General features: G+C 40.1%; 1 pseudogene; it reads left to right on the forward strand.

Moving 5' to 3' along the window:
* The first annotated feature begins 2,167 nt into the window (after nt 1-2,167).
* LOC118857742 lies at nt 2,168-5,939 on the forward strand (annotated as a pseudogene).
* Nucleotides 5,940-14,795: the final 8,856 nt, after the last annotated feature.

The raw sequence follows: 14,795 nt of genomic DNA on the forward strand, positions 1-14,795 counted from the left end.
TTAAAGATGGGACATTACCATTTGCTTTGCCCTAAGGGCCATTGGAGCTTTCCATCTGATTTGGGGCTGAAACCTTCTGTATGTGTTAACTTCCATTAGAATATGAACTCCTCCAGAGCAGGGACTATACTACTTTTCTATTTGTATTCTCAGTCCTTGCACACAGTGCTTGCACATAGTAGGTGCTTGATAAGTGATTCATTCATTCATTCTGCTCCTTGTCCTTTCTGCTGAAAATTTGAGCAACCTCTAGTTTTGAGCCTACCTACCTTTGACATTTCCCAAAGTGCACAGACCTCAGTGTTATGGAAATAACACCAGCTCTGGAGTTAACCCTGGCTTTGAATATAGTCATCCATTCAACAAGCATTTATTAAGTACTTACTTAAGGCAGTATGTTATGCATTGGACTGACTACCTGAGTGGCCTTACTAGTCATCATTCTCTCTGTGCCTCTATTCTTATATACTCAGGGTATGGGATTAGATGTTTTCTAAATTGCCTTCCACCTCATAACTCTAGGATCTTAGGGGTTGTAAGACATCATAATGTATTTAGAAATGATACTGCCATGTACCATGTACATGCATACACCATGTTGCTGGTCAAATAGGTTGTTACTGTGGAGCTGATGTCTTTTGTCCTGACTAGAGAAGAAATGAAGAGGTGTGACCATTAGGAGGGATTGCATATCTGGTGAAGAGGTTCCCTGATGCTGGGAGTTCATCCAATTATCTAGAACTTGGATCCACTGAAATAATTTCATGGTGTGGCATAGATGTTTTCATGTCTAAACTGGTCTCCCATTAGTTCATCAAGATTCTATGCCCAGGGACAGAACTGCAGGTTCTGTCACTGGGGAGGCATCGTGATGCAGTGGAAAGAGGGCTTAACACAAATTCCTAGGAATTGAGGTCTAATGCCAGGTCTCCCACTTACTACTTATGTAGCCTTAAGCAAATTGCTTAATGTCGCTGGGCCTTGGTTTCCTCAACTGTAAGATGATGAAAGGGTTGGACTAGATGGACATCATGTCTCCTCCAGAACAAAATGCATGATGCTATAAGCCTGGCTGTTGGATTATTAGGAACACTTAAGTACTGCTAAATAATTTACATGTCTGCCCAGGTACAGGTGGTCCTGTGATTACTTTCCTCTTAAAAGTTAATAGTCAATAAATATTTATTAAGTAGTGCCTACTGTGTGCCAAGCAATGTGCTAAATGCTGAGGATACGAAGAAGAAAAAGAAAGATAATCCCTGCCCTCAAGGGGTTTAGCATCTAATGGGGGAAGATGATACACAAAAGGAAGCTAAAGTGGGGAAGGTACCCCCATGTGGAAGTCAAAACCAAGCAGAGTCTCAAATGGAAAATGAAGAAGAGTTACCTGGAAAGTTCTGAATTGTTGAGTCATTTCGGTCATGTCTGACCCTTGATGACCCCATTGGGGGTTTTCTTGGCAAAGATACTGGAGTGATTTGCCATTTCCTGCTCCAGCTCATTTTACAGATGAGGAAACTGAGACAGAGATTAAGTGACTTCCCCAGTGTCACACAGCTAGTGTCCAAAGCTAAATTTGAACTCATGAAGATAAGTCTTCCTGATTCCAAGCCGAGTGGTACCCTATCCATAAAGATTCAGATAGGTGGCTCAGTAGATAGAGTGCTACACCTATAATCAGGAAGATCTGAATGCAAATTTGACCTCAGGCATTTACTAGCTATGTGACCTGGGCGAGTCACTTAATCTCTGTTTGCCTTAGTTTCCTCATCTTTAAATGGAGTTGATATTAATAGTACCTACCTCCCAGGGTGGTTGCGACAATCGAATGAGGTAATAGTTGTAAAGAGCTCAGCATAGGACCTGGCACTTAGTAAGCACTATATAAATGTTACTTGTTATTAGTAAAGGAAGGCTTTCAGGGCAGCTAAGTGGCACCATGAATAGAGCACTGGCCCTGGAGTCAGGAGGACCTGAGTTCAAATCTGGCCTCAAACACTTGCCACTTGACACACTTACTAGCTGTGTGACCTTGGGCAAGTCACTTAAACCCAATTGCCCTACCTTCCCCCTTCAAAAAAAATAAAGGAAGACTTTGGGAGGCATTTATTACCTCCTACCCCAGCCCTCCAATCACAAGGGAGGAGCAACTGTGGGTGCTGAACAGATGTGGAGAATCAAAGGTGAGTCAATTTGCATGATGAGATTTCAGGTGATGAATTTATCATCACCTGATCACGGGAGGTATGATGTTACTAGCTTTAAACCAAACCAGGACCACTGATGGAAAATCTACATCCATCATTCACTACCTTGATTTTTCCCTATAAAGAGATATCAAGTGATCTTGATAGTCTCTGGGGAAATTTTTCCATAGCTGCCCAGCCTTTTGTCTCTTCTATTTACCAAAAGCATCTGATTGTGGCAGCAAATGAACCTGTTTAAAAGCTAATGGCATTTTAGGATTTTCAAAAGATTCATTTCTTTGGAGTAGCTCAGATTTTACTTCAAGTTACAACAACTTGGTGAGCTCAGCTAAAGTAAATGCATCATTTGTTGTTTTCTCACAGACATGCTCACAAACAGGACAGAACAATGCACCCAGTAGATTCATTAGCATTGTGCAGCTTTTGGAGTTAGAAGACACGAGTTCGAATCCTGAACATATTAACCGAGTTCCCTGGGGCAGTCACTGCCCCTTTGGGGAACCTCAGTTTCTCCATCTATAAAATGAGGGGGTTTGACTTCTTCCTTCCAGCTCCGAATCTGTGACCTTTTTATTATTAATTTATGCAATCCATCTTATTATGTTTTAGGTAAATGAATACCATAAGTTTCTGAAAACAATAAGAAGTTTAGATACGGATATGAAACTTTGACGCTGGTGTCTTGAATGCATTCTGCATTTTTGCCATATATAAAATTTATTGTGCCAGACACATTTTGAAACCATGTATAAAAATACTACATGGTGCAGTGAGATTAATATTTTTAAAGAGTTATTTTTATAGAAACTTGGCACCAGAAAATAAGATTTCATTTCATTATTTTGACATGTAAAAGTTTATTGGGGTCACAACATATACTTTTTGGAAAAAAAATCATTAGCACATGGTGAAACACACAGTTTATTGGCAAAGGCACAGTAGCCTTTGCAAAGGCACAGTAGCCTTTTTTCAGTGTAAACTTTTCACAACTCATCCAAAATATATTTGAGACCACTCCTAAATACAACATAGCTAATGAAGGGATAGGCATGAATAAGGTTCTTCATTCCAGGCTTTGCATTTCAACTTTTCAAATCACTTCTATAATTGTTTAGCTGTAAAGAAACCAGTTCAAAGGAGAGATGGGTATGGAGGAAAAAAGGAGGGGAAAGAAGAAAAAGAGGAAAGGAGGGAGAGAGAAAAGGAAGAAGGTGTTGGGAAAGAGGGAGGATAAATCTGTACCTGCTTTGTAATTGTCACTTTTGCTTTCAACATTCTTGTTCTATCTCTTTTCTTCCCAAATACCTGGCTCTTTGCTACTTCATTAAGTTGCTATCAGACTGAGCTTTAGAAGAAGATATAAGATTACTTTGATCCCTCAATATTAACTTTGTATTAAAGGTGTTGATGTTTTCCCAACACTAAAGCTGGGTAAGTCCTCCAATAACTGCCATACAGTTGATTTTGGCCAAAGTCTCTTTAAAGTCAGATTTACAGCATACCTCTCCGGCCTGGTGTTAACTCACTGCAAACCTCAATGGAATGAATTCAACCTCTTGTGTAGGAACACAAACCTGGGAAAATATTTGCATTTGGACATTTTTTAAAAATTGCATTCATAGCTCACTTCTCTGAGGATGGCCAGAACCTTGGTCAACACAAACATGAGTGATTATAGAAACGATTGACATGATCATTCTTCTGTTTTGGTGCTTTGATCATTCAATTCCACAAGCGTTCCTCCGGTACCTACTATGTGTGAGCCATTCTACTAGGTGCTGGTGATAGAGAAAATGAGAAATAGTGCTTGCTGTTCTGTCTTAAACCATTGTCCATTTCATCTTGGTGAAGACTCTCTCCACCATCTCAAATTAGTCTCTCCACACTTTCTTGTGACTTGTGTGAACATTTTCACATTTCTTATCAATCCTTCACAAGGAATCTGCCTTCTGTTATAGAGAAGAGAGACCTGAAGCACACAGTTTTAAAGTTTTAGTAGCTGTTTTCATTAAAACACAATGAATTAACACACAATGAATTGCAAAATCCAACAATTTGAATCCAGAAGTCGGCTTTGTAGTTAATCTAGAAAAAATCGGTTCTTGTCTTTCTCTACTTCCACTCACATTTTAGTTGTATGTTCATCATTAGATAAGTATCGATTGTGTGCTTGTTGCTGCTGTTTGTCCTTCATTCTCTAAGAGGACCATGACATCAGGCAGGTGATGCCATGACTTACAAGTGAATTGGATTTAAGTGAGGGGGTGCTATGCAAAGTTACCAGCCTCACTTTCTCCTCCAGAGCCATCTGGGTCCAGTGGCCAGATATAGATCAGAATGACTGGAGATGGCCCAGGATGCAGTGGGAGACTTTGGCCTTTTAAGCTAAGGTCTTTAACAGGTTTCAGTTTGACTGAAGCAATGCCCATTCAGTGATTAAAGCTAGGTATGAAATGCCCTCTTTTTCCTAGTTAAAAAAAGTCAGTCTGGGAGGGGAAGACCCTCAGGGGTTCTGGCTAAAACAGAAACAGTTGTTATTTACGTTCACTCTAAACCCAGGATCCAATGACCAAGTGGGGCTTGGCCTGGGACCTATTGCTGGCCAATCAATGAGAGCCAGAGTGATTTGGGTTTAAGGCATAGTCCTTAAGGGAAAAAAAATTTAGCCTGTAAACCCCAACATATCTTGCGAGGTTTCAGTGATTAAAATTCACATTCCTTTGGACAGAGCACCAGCAGGTAAGGGTATAATAGTCTACGTGGATCTGGCAATTGTGTGTTTAAAATTACCCACAAAACACTATCCTAAGCACTCTAGGAATGGTAAAGATGAATGAGACAAGGTTCCTGCTCTCAGTGAGTTTACTCTCTAGGTTTCTCAGGAAAGCAAGGCAGAGTCTAAAGAGCATTGGGATTCAGAGCCAGAGGACTTGAGTTTGAATCTCACACTTTTTAACCTAACTGGACCAAAGGCCCAACAGCAAGGTAGCTCAGTGGATAAAGCTCTAGACCTGGAGTCAGAAAGACTTGAGTTCAAATGTGACCTCAGACATTTACTAGCTGTTTAACTCTGGACAAGTCACTTAATCTCCATCTGTCTCAGTTTCCTCGCCTGTAAAACGGGGATAACAACAGCACCTACCTTCCAGAGTTGTTGTGAGGATCAAATGAAATAACGTTGGTAAAGTTATGTTCAAACTTTAAAGTGCTATATAAATACTAGTTATTCTTATTATTAAAGCTTCACTGGCTCTTTGGTGAAGGTATCAACGCTGCAGCCGTGCGGAGTCAGTAGTCCCTGCCTCTCCTCCTCCTGACTCAACGCTGTTCGCTCTCACCGAGGAATAAGTCGGTCAGGAAGCCGCTCCATTGTCACGGCATTCAAAGACACCGGCAAGACCCTTGTGGAGCCCGAAGTGGCCATTCACCGGATCCGAATCACCCTCACCAGCTGCAATGTGAAATCACTCGAGAAAGTGTGTGCTGACCTAATGAGAGGAGCCCAAGAAAAGAACTTGAAAGGGAAGGGACCTGTTCGAATGCCCACTAAGACACCTCGGCTCACAACTAGAAAAACTCCTTGCGGTGAAGGTTCAGACTTGGGATCGGTTCCAGATGAGAATCTACAAACACCTTATTGATTTGCACAGTCCTTCTGAAATTGTTAAACAGATCACTTCTATCAGCATTGAACCAGGTGTAGAAGTTGAAGTCACCATTGTAGATGCCTAACCAATCATCTCTTCTAATAAATTGATTGCAACTATTAAAAAAAAGCTTCATTGTCTGCAAAACGAGGACCTTGGAACAGAAGTCACACTCCCTCAGGTCAGAATTGTTCTGGCTCTGCATCAGTGATGAACCTATGTATAAACCTAAGTATTTAAGCAGAACTAAGTTGTGTGACCTTGGGCAAGTCTCTTGACCCTGTATGCCCCAGTTTCCTCACCTGTAAAATGAGCTGGAGAAGGAAATGGTAAACTCCTTCAGTAACTTTGCCAAGAGAACCCCAAATGGGGTCACAAAGAGTCAGACACGACTGAAACAACTCAGCAATAACAACAACAAAAAATAATCTGTGGGGAGCTAGACGGCGTGATGGATAGAGCACCGAGCTCGGAATTAGAAAGACTCATCTTCCTGAGTTCAAATCCAGCCTCAGACGCTTACTAGCTATGTTGACCCCAGGCAAGTCACTTAACCCTGTTTGCCTCAGTTTCCTCATCTGTAAAATGAGCTGGAGAAGGCAATGGCAAACCACTCCAGTGTCTTTGCCAAGAGAACCCCAAATAGGGTCATAAAGAGTCAGACACAACGGCACAACAAAATCATTTGTATGTCAGGGTCTTTGAGATCAAAGACATAAAAGTGCTTTAGAAGTAAAAACAATGTATAAATTCTAAATACATTTATTTTAATCATGTTAAGATATAATAGTCATTAGAGAGGCAAGAAGACCTAAGTTCAAATCCTACCTCAGATACATAATAACTGTGTAACCATGGGCAAGTCATTTAACTTTGTGCCTCAGTTTTCTCATTTGTAAAACGAGAGAGTTGGACTCAGTCACCTCTAAGGACCCTATCAGATCTAAACCGTGATCCTTTGATCCTCACAGGTCCAGACTCTATCCCTAATATTCTGATGAGATTTATGCTTCCTGGAAATTTGTCTTTTTTTTTGACACTTTTACCTCTGAATTACAAGATGGGAAAAATTGCTCAAATATAGTTTAAAACCTGTTTTGTTAAACCCATTTATCTCTCAGTTCTAAATTTCATTCAAAGATCATTTGTCCATCCCTCTACTTCACAGTTGAACTGGGATTTTTTTTACCCCAGAGTGATTTCTTCACAATATCTCTTTGGCGCCAGGGGTTGGAGAGTGTGTGTGCACATGTTTGAGGTAGGTCAGGAGGGTGGTAGAAATGTTTTTTTCATCCCCCCCTTCTTTCCCTTTTGTTCACCTTCTGTGGCACAAGGTCTGATTAGCTCATCAGTTTTCGTATGCCAAAGAAGTTTGGAGTTTACATTACCTAAAAGACTACCGGTAGTATTCACACTAAGACAAAGCATGGAGAGGTAGAGAGGGCTGAACCTGAGATGTGGGTCCTAATCTCAGGTAAACATTCCCATTTGGTGACCCTGGAAAGGAAAAGTCAGAGTCTCTCTTGGAAATGACACATCGTGACCTTCAGTCTGCTGTAGCACATTAAGTCTGATAGATGATGGGAGCTGATGACTAAACCAAGCATGGAAAGGAACCCAAACCTTCTAGCCAGCAGTCTCAGCGGTCAGCCTTGTGCAGCCGCAACCACATTGCCCAGTGGTCTGGCTTCTTTGGAAGTGAGGGATGCCTGGCTCAGAATAAACACAGCGGCGCACACCATTAAAACGCTCACTTCATCTTCCTTTTCTGCTCATGCGGTTCAGTGCTTCTGTCATGGGCAGAAACCAAGCAGAGACTTTCCCACACTACCTCACAAAGACTGTATTATTTGGCTTTTCTGAAGAAGGTATCCCCTGACTTGAATAAAAGCCAGATCCAGGCCCATCAATTTACTTGCAGTAGCATTGGAAAGTCCTTACAAACTGCAACAGTAATTCCCATGGCCCTTGGCTGTGTGATCGTGGGTAGGTCACTTAACTTCTGCGTGCCTCAGTTTCTTCAACTGAAAAATTAGGATAAAAATAATACCACCTACTTCCCAGGGTTGTTGTGAGGATCAAATGAGATAATAATTAGAAAGTGCTTAGCATAGCACCTGTTGAGCACATAGTAGGTGCTTAACAAATGCTTTTTCTCTTCTCTCTCACCTTCCCCAAAAAGAAGAGTTTAGATTCCCCTCACCTGAAAGACTAAGAATTCTTTTTTTTTTAAATGCAATTTATTTATTTAACATATTTGGTTTTCAGCATTGATTTTCACAACATTTTGAATTACAAATTTTCTCCCCATTTCTATCCTCCCCCCCACTCCAAGATGGCTTATATTCTGGTTGCCCTGTTCCCCAGTCAGCCCTCCCATCTATCACCCCCCTCCCCTCTCATCCCCTTTTCCCTTCCTTTCTTGTAGGGCAAGATAAATTTCTACGCCCCATTGCCTCTGTATCTTATTTTTAGTTGCATACAAAAACTTTTTTTGTTTTTGAACATCTGATTTTAAAACTTTGAGTTCCAAATTCTCTTCCCTCTTCCCTTCCCACCCACCCTCCCTAAGAAGTTGAGCAATTCAACCTAGGCCACACATGTATTATTATGTATAACCCTTCCACAATACTCATGTTGTGAAAGGCTAACTACATTTTGCTCCTTCCCAACCCATCCCGCTTTATTGAATTTTCTCCTTTGACCCTGTCCCCTTTCCAAAGTGTTTGTTTTGATTACCTCCACCCCCATCTGCCCTCCCCTCCATCATCCCCCCACCTTTTATTTTTTTTTTTATCTTCCTCCCTCTTCTTTCCTGTGGGGTAAGATACCCAACTGAGTATGTATGGTATTCCCCCTCAGGCCAAATCTGATGAGAGCAAGGTTCACTCATTCCCCCCTCACCTGCCCTCTCCCCTCCTCCCATAGAACTGCTTCCTCTTGCCACCTTTATGCGAGATAATCCACCCCATTCTATCTCTCCCTATCTCCCTCTCTCAGTATGTTACTCTCTCATCCCTTAATTTCATTTTATTTCTTTTAGATATCTTCCCTTCATCTTCAACTCACCCTGTGTCTGCTCTCTCTCTTTTACATATATATATATAAACACATATATATATATACACATACATACACATACATACATATACACATAGATACATACATACATACACATTCACTTATATGTATATATATATACATAAACATATATATATATATATACATATATATATATATACATATATATATATATATATATATATATATATATATATATATATATATATATATATATATATATATATATATATATATATATATATACATATGCATATTCCCTTCAACTACCCTAATACTGAGGTCTCATGAATCATACTCATCATCTTTCCATGTAGGAATGTAAACAAAACAGTTCAACTTTAGTAAGTCCCTTGCAATTTCCGTTTCTTGATTACCTTTTCATGCTTCTCTTGATTCTTGTGTTTGAAAGTCAAATTTTCTATTCAATTCTGGTCTTTTCACTGAGAAAGCTTGAAAGTCCTCTATTTTATTGAAACTCCATATTTTGCTTTGGAAGATGATACTCAGTTTTGCTGGGTAGGTGATTCTAGGTTTTAATCCTAGCTCCATTGACCTCCAGAATATCGCATTCCAAGCCCTTCGATCTCTTAATGTAGAAGCTGCCAGATCTTGGGTTATTCTGATTGGGTTTCCACAATACTCAAATTGTTTCTTTCTGGCTGCTTGCAATATTTTCTCCTTGATCTGGGAGCTCTGGAATGTGGCAACAATATTCCTAGGAGATTTCTTTTTGGGATCTATTTGAGGAGGCGATCGATGGATTCTTTCAATTTCTATTTTGCCCTGTGGCTCTAGAATATCAGGGCAGTTCTCCTTGATAATTTCCTGAAAGATGGTATCTAGGCTCTTTTTTTGATCATGGCTTTCAGGTAGTCCAATAATTTTTAAATTATCTCTCCTGGATCTATTTTCCAGGTCAGTGGTTTTTCCAAGGAGATATTTCACATTGTCTTCCATTTTTTCATTCCTCTGGTTCTGTTTTATAATATCCTGGTTTCTCATAAAGTCACTAGCTTCCACTTGCTCCAATCTAATTTTTAAAGTAGTATTTTCTTCAGTGGTCTTTTGGACCTCCTTTTCCATTTGGCTAATTCTGCCTTTCAAGGCATTCTTCTCCTCATTGGCTTTTTGGAGCTCTTTTGCCATTTGAGTTAGTCTGTTTTTTAAGGTGTTGTTTTCTTCAGTGTATTTTTCAGCATTTTTTTGGGTCTCCTTTAGCAAGTCACTGACCTGTTTTTCATGGTTTTCTCGCATCCTTCTCATTTCTCTTCCCAATTTCTCCTCTACTTCTCTAACTTGCTTTTCCAAATCCTTTTTGAGTTCTTCTATGGCCTGGGGCCAGTTCATGTTTTTCTTGGAGGCTTTGGTTGTAGGCTCTATGACTTTGTTGTCTTCTTTAGGCTGTATGTTTTGGTCTTCTTTGTCACCAAAGAAAGAATCCAAAGTCTGAGACTGAATCTGGGCGCGTTTTCGCTGCCTGGCCATATTCCCAACCAACTAACTTGACCCTTGAGTTTTTCAGTGGGGTATGACTGCTTGTAGACTAACGAGTTCTATGTTCTACGTTTGGGGGGGAGGTGCCAGCTCTGTCTGAGCCGCACTCCTCCTTCCCCAAGAACCCCCAGTCCAGGCTGGACTTAGATCTTCAGCAGGCTGTTGCACTCCTGCTCTGATCCGCCACTTAATTCCTCCCACCAGGTGGGCCTGGAGCCGGAAGCAGCAGCAGCCGTAGCTGCCCCACCTCCGCTGCCCCCGGGGCTGGAAGCCGAACCGCGAACTCCTTCCACTCCCGCAGCTTTTCCCACTAACCTTCTCCGCAGTCTTTGGTGTTTGTGGGTCGAGGGGTCTGGTAACTGCCGCAGCTCACATATTTAGGGCGCTAGGGCCCCCTCCGCCCGGCTTCTGGTCTGGATCGTCCACGCCGCTCAGACTGCGCTCTGCTCCACTCCGTTCCCAGCTCCCAGCTCCGTGTGGAATAGACCTCACCCAGAGACGATCCAGGCTGTCCTGGGCTGGAGCCCTGCTTCCCTCTGCTGTTCTGTGGGTTCTGCCGTTCTAGAATTGGTTCAGAGCCATTTTTTATAGGTTTTTGGAGGGACTCAGGTACGGAGCTCACTCTAGTCCCTGCTTACCAGCCGCCATCTTGGCTCCGCCCCCAAGACTAAGAATTCTAAGGTTTTAGAACCAGGTTTTACCATTTGGAGATCATCCAATCTAATCCTCAGACCTTCCTGCTCATTGATAAATAAGGAAACTCTTGGTCATCTCAAAGCTCAAATCTTTCAGAGCTGAATTACACATAACCAGAAGTAGATCCCAAAGCCCATGTTGGAGTGAACCAGGAAGAGTAACTCTGAGCATACTTCAAATAGGATTATGAAGAATCACACATGACTGAAAACAACTGAACAACCACAACTGAGGCAAGAGAAATTAAATGACTTGTCCAAGGTCACCCAGATAGTAAATACCAGGAGCAGGATTTGAATCTTAGTCCTTTGATTCCAGAGTCACAACCTTTCCCATTCCACCAAACCCACAACAACCCTGTGAGGTAGATACAATTATTTTCCTTATTTTACAATGAGGAAACAGGTTGAAAGAAGGAGGAATGGATTGCCCAATGTTACAAAGTTAATAAATATCTGAGGCCAAATTCAAACTCAGATCTGCCTCCTTTAATTATGACTCTCTCCACAACACTATGCTACCTCATCTGAGAAGGAATGATGAGAACAGTATTTGGAAAACAATTGGTGACTCTCAGCATTTAAAGGAGTTGTGCACATAGAAAGTAAAGAGCTGAGTCATTATCTAACATACCTACCTTCCCCTAAACTATGCTAATAAACAAATTAGTGCTTTTTAAGTTACCATTTGAACATGGCTTCAATTCTTCACATGCCTTGTACGTGTAGACCCAGCCTAGATACCTTAGTTCATAAGGTAGTGGCCATATGACTTTGGCCGAGTTCAAACTGTCACCATTTCTCACAAGATGGAAAAGGAACTTAGTTCATAAGGTAGTGGCCATATGACTTTGGCCGGGTTCAAACCATCACCATTTCTCATAAGATGGAAAAGGAATTGTCCAGTAGAAATTCTGCCTGATGGTTTGGAATCTTGGGAGTTTGCCTAGCCCTAGCCTGTCCTCTGCAGGTAATCTCTACTTAGGTCTATGCTGCTTCTGATTCTAGTTATGTTTTACTCCTGGAGTTTTCACAAAGTAAGGCTTGTAAGAAAATTTATCAGATACTGCTCATTTGGAGAAATTATTAGTGAATCTGTTGCTTTTCAAACCACTCTTTTAAATTGTCTCCGAATTTAATCACATAAGATTTCTTAAATGAAAATTTGGCCAGAAAAGTTAGCATAAGCAAATGATTATGGTCCTCAGTGAAACAATCTGGCAAACTTGGCTCAGCTTCTACCCTGTGAGTGTTCACAAAATAAGAAAACCATTCTACATGGTTCTATGTAACACTTTCCCTGACATTCTCATATGAAATAAAAACTGGAAAATACATAAATATCTCAGGAAATTTCTGTGTTTTTTGTTTTGTTTTCAGTGGAACAGAATTGTGTACTGTAGAAATACTCTGCCTGTCAAATTTGACCCCCCCCAATGCTCTCTTCCCATATAAGAAAGAAAAATAAATCTTTTCATTATGTGTTGTATTGTGTTATGTCACATAACACAACAAATTTTATTACAACCACATCATAACATATCACATTGCTATATCACATCATTTTATATTACATTATATCATGGCATATCACACCATATATTATATATTTCACATCATGTCATATCACGTCACATCATACTACATCATATCACATCATTATCGTGCCATATTATATCACATCTTCTTATAATTTACTCGTTAAATAATTTTTTTCTTCATTTTACACTCTGCTATATAATTTTCTCTCCAAATGGGCTTGCTACATATGAAACAGATAAACCAGAAAACAAATAGGTTGCCTGCGTGGTCTTGTTTAAATTATCCAAACAACTCATCCATACACTTATGTGATTCTTATCTTATGTTCTAGCCCCAGGAACAATGGCATCTATAACTGACATTAGGTTATCAGCATATCAGATATTTGATCCATAAACTCATCCACCCAGCATCCTTTTCAAAATTTCTACCTCTACCATCTCTGTAGTTGACTTGACTCCCTACTTGGCTCCCTCCTTGACTACCCGGGTCTCTTAATTCTAGTCATAGGCTTACTTGATTTAGAGCTGTATGTGTCCTTCAAGACCATCTGATCTGAACCATTCTCGAAGAGATGAGGGAACTGAGGCCCAGAGAAATAAATCAACTTTTTCAAGGTCATAGAGGCAGTAATGAAGCTAGGATCTGAACTATTATTTAAACTTTGTTCTTCTGATCCCAAATCTAATAGGTTTTCCAGTATGCTACACTGTTGGTTAGTCTAATTTGGGGTTTTAAAGGTTTATGAAACATAAGTATTGTCAGTCAATGTTTATCTTGCTGCCTTTTTTGTCTTCTTTTGAAACCTACAGAGTATGTGTCTATCTGAAATATATATAGGTATATAACTGATATATATATATATTATATATATGTATATATGTGTATGTGTGTGTATATACATATATATGTATATGTGTGTGTATATATATATATGGGTATATACATACATACATATATATATATATGGGTATATACATACATACATACATATATATATATATATATATATATATATATATATATATATATATGTATATGTATATATATATATATACACAAAATTTCAGTGGAATTGGACATACACCCAAAATGACTACAACTTTATAGCCCTAAACCATGGGGCATTCTCTGACTTGAAATAAGGATCCCAGACAGACAGAAGGCTATCACTGTGTCAGTCCTTTAGTCATAATTAACAAGTCCAACTGCAGATAATCCTTGGATTTCAGAGAACAATGTCACTTTCTCCAAATGGTTTGCTAAACCTTTTCACAAAATGAGTCCGGTTTTTTTGTTGTTGTTGTTGTTGTTGTCTTGCCTCTGACAAATGTGCAGCATGGTTTTGGCTTCTCTATCCTGTATGGAATTTAAGGTCCTTGACAACTCTAAAATCCTGTGCTCCTATTCCATTCTATTAAGTCAAGTAATAAACATTTACTAAGTGCATACTGTGTGCCAGGTACTGTGCTAAGCACATTCATTTCAATGCAATGAAATGCGATGCAATAAGTATTCTTTGAGGGTCCACTAAATGCAAAGTCATTTTGAATTTTTCATAAGAGTTGCATAGGATGGATAGACATGAATAGATTGTGATTTGCAACCCTGGACAGAGTACCCACATGGGTCATGGAGTACCTGCAAAGAACTGACTCTATACCATTTCTTCCCTGTCCCCTGTGTAAATCCATGCTCAATTTCTGTTTTACAACATTCAGTGACGAATCTTTTAGATAATGTCTTATTTTTTTTGGTCTGGTGTGAGCTTCGTTTCAAACAGGGGTTCTATGAGAGATAATTAGCATCTTAAGTAAGGAAGAATAAACATGATGTCAGTATTTCCTGTTGGGGACAGCAGGGAAGGACAGATCAGATTTGTTGTATGGGTGGGTTGTGTCATTTTCCCACGATGAGTGCCATTGGGCTATATTCATCCCTGCTCTCCTCTGGGCTTTGCTCAAACAGCTCTAAAGGCTTTGCTGTGCAACTAATAACAGAAGGGCAGAATGATTGATCCTGAGAGCCTGGGATTTTAGCATCTTCCAAGAGCTCTTGGGACAGGTTTTGAAGGGTGCAAGAGATAAGCTGTTATGAATATAAGGCAGTCAGCTAGAGCAAATACA

This window comes from Trichosurus vulpecula, chromosome 7 (assembly GCF_011100635.1).
Source record: "Trichosurus vulpecula isolate mTriVul1 chromosome 7, mTriVul1.pri, whole genome shotgun sequence".
Lineage (NCBI taxonomy): Eukaryota > Metazoa > Chordata > Mammalia > Diprotodontia > Phalangeridae > Trichosurus > Trichosurus vulpecula.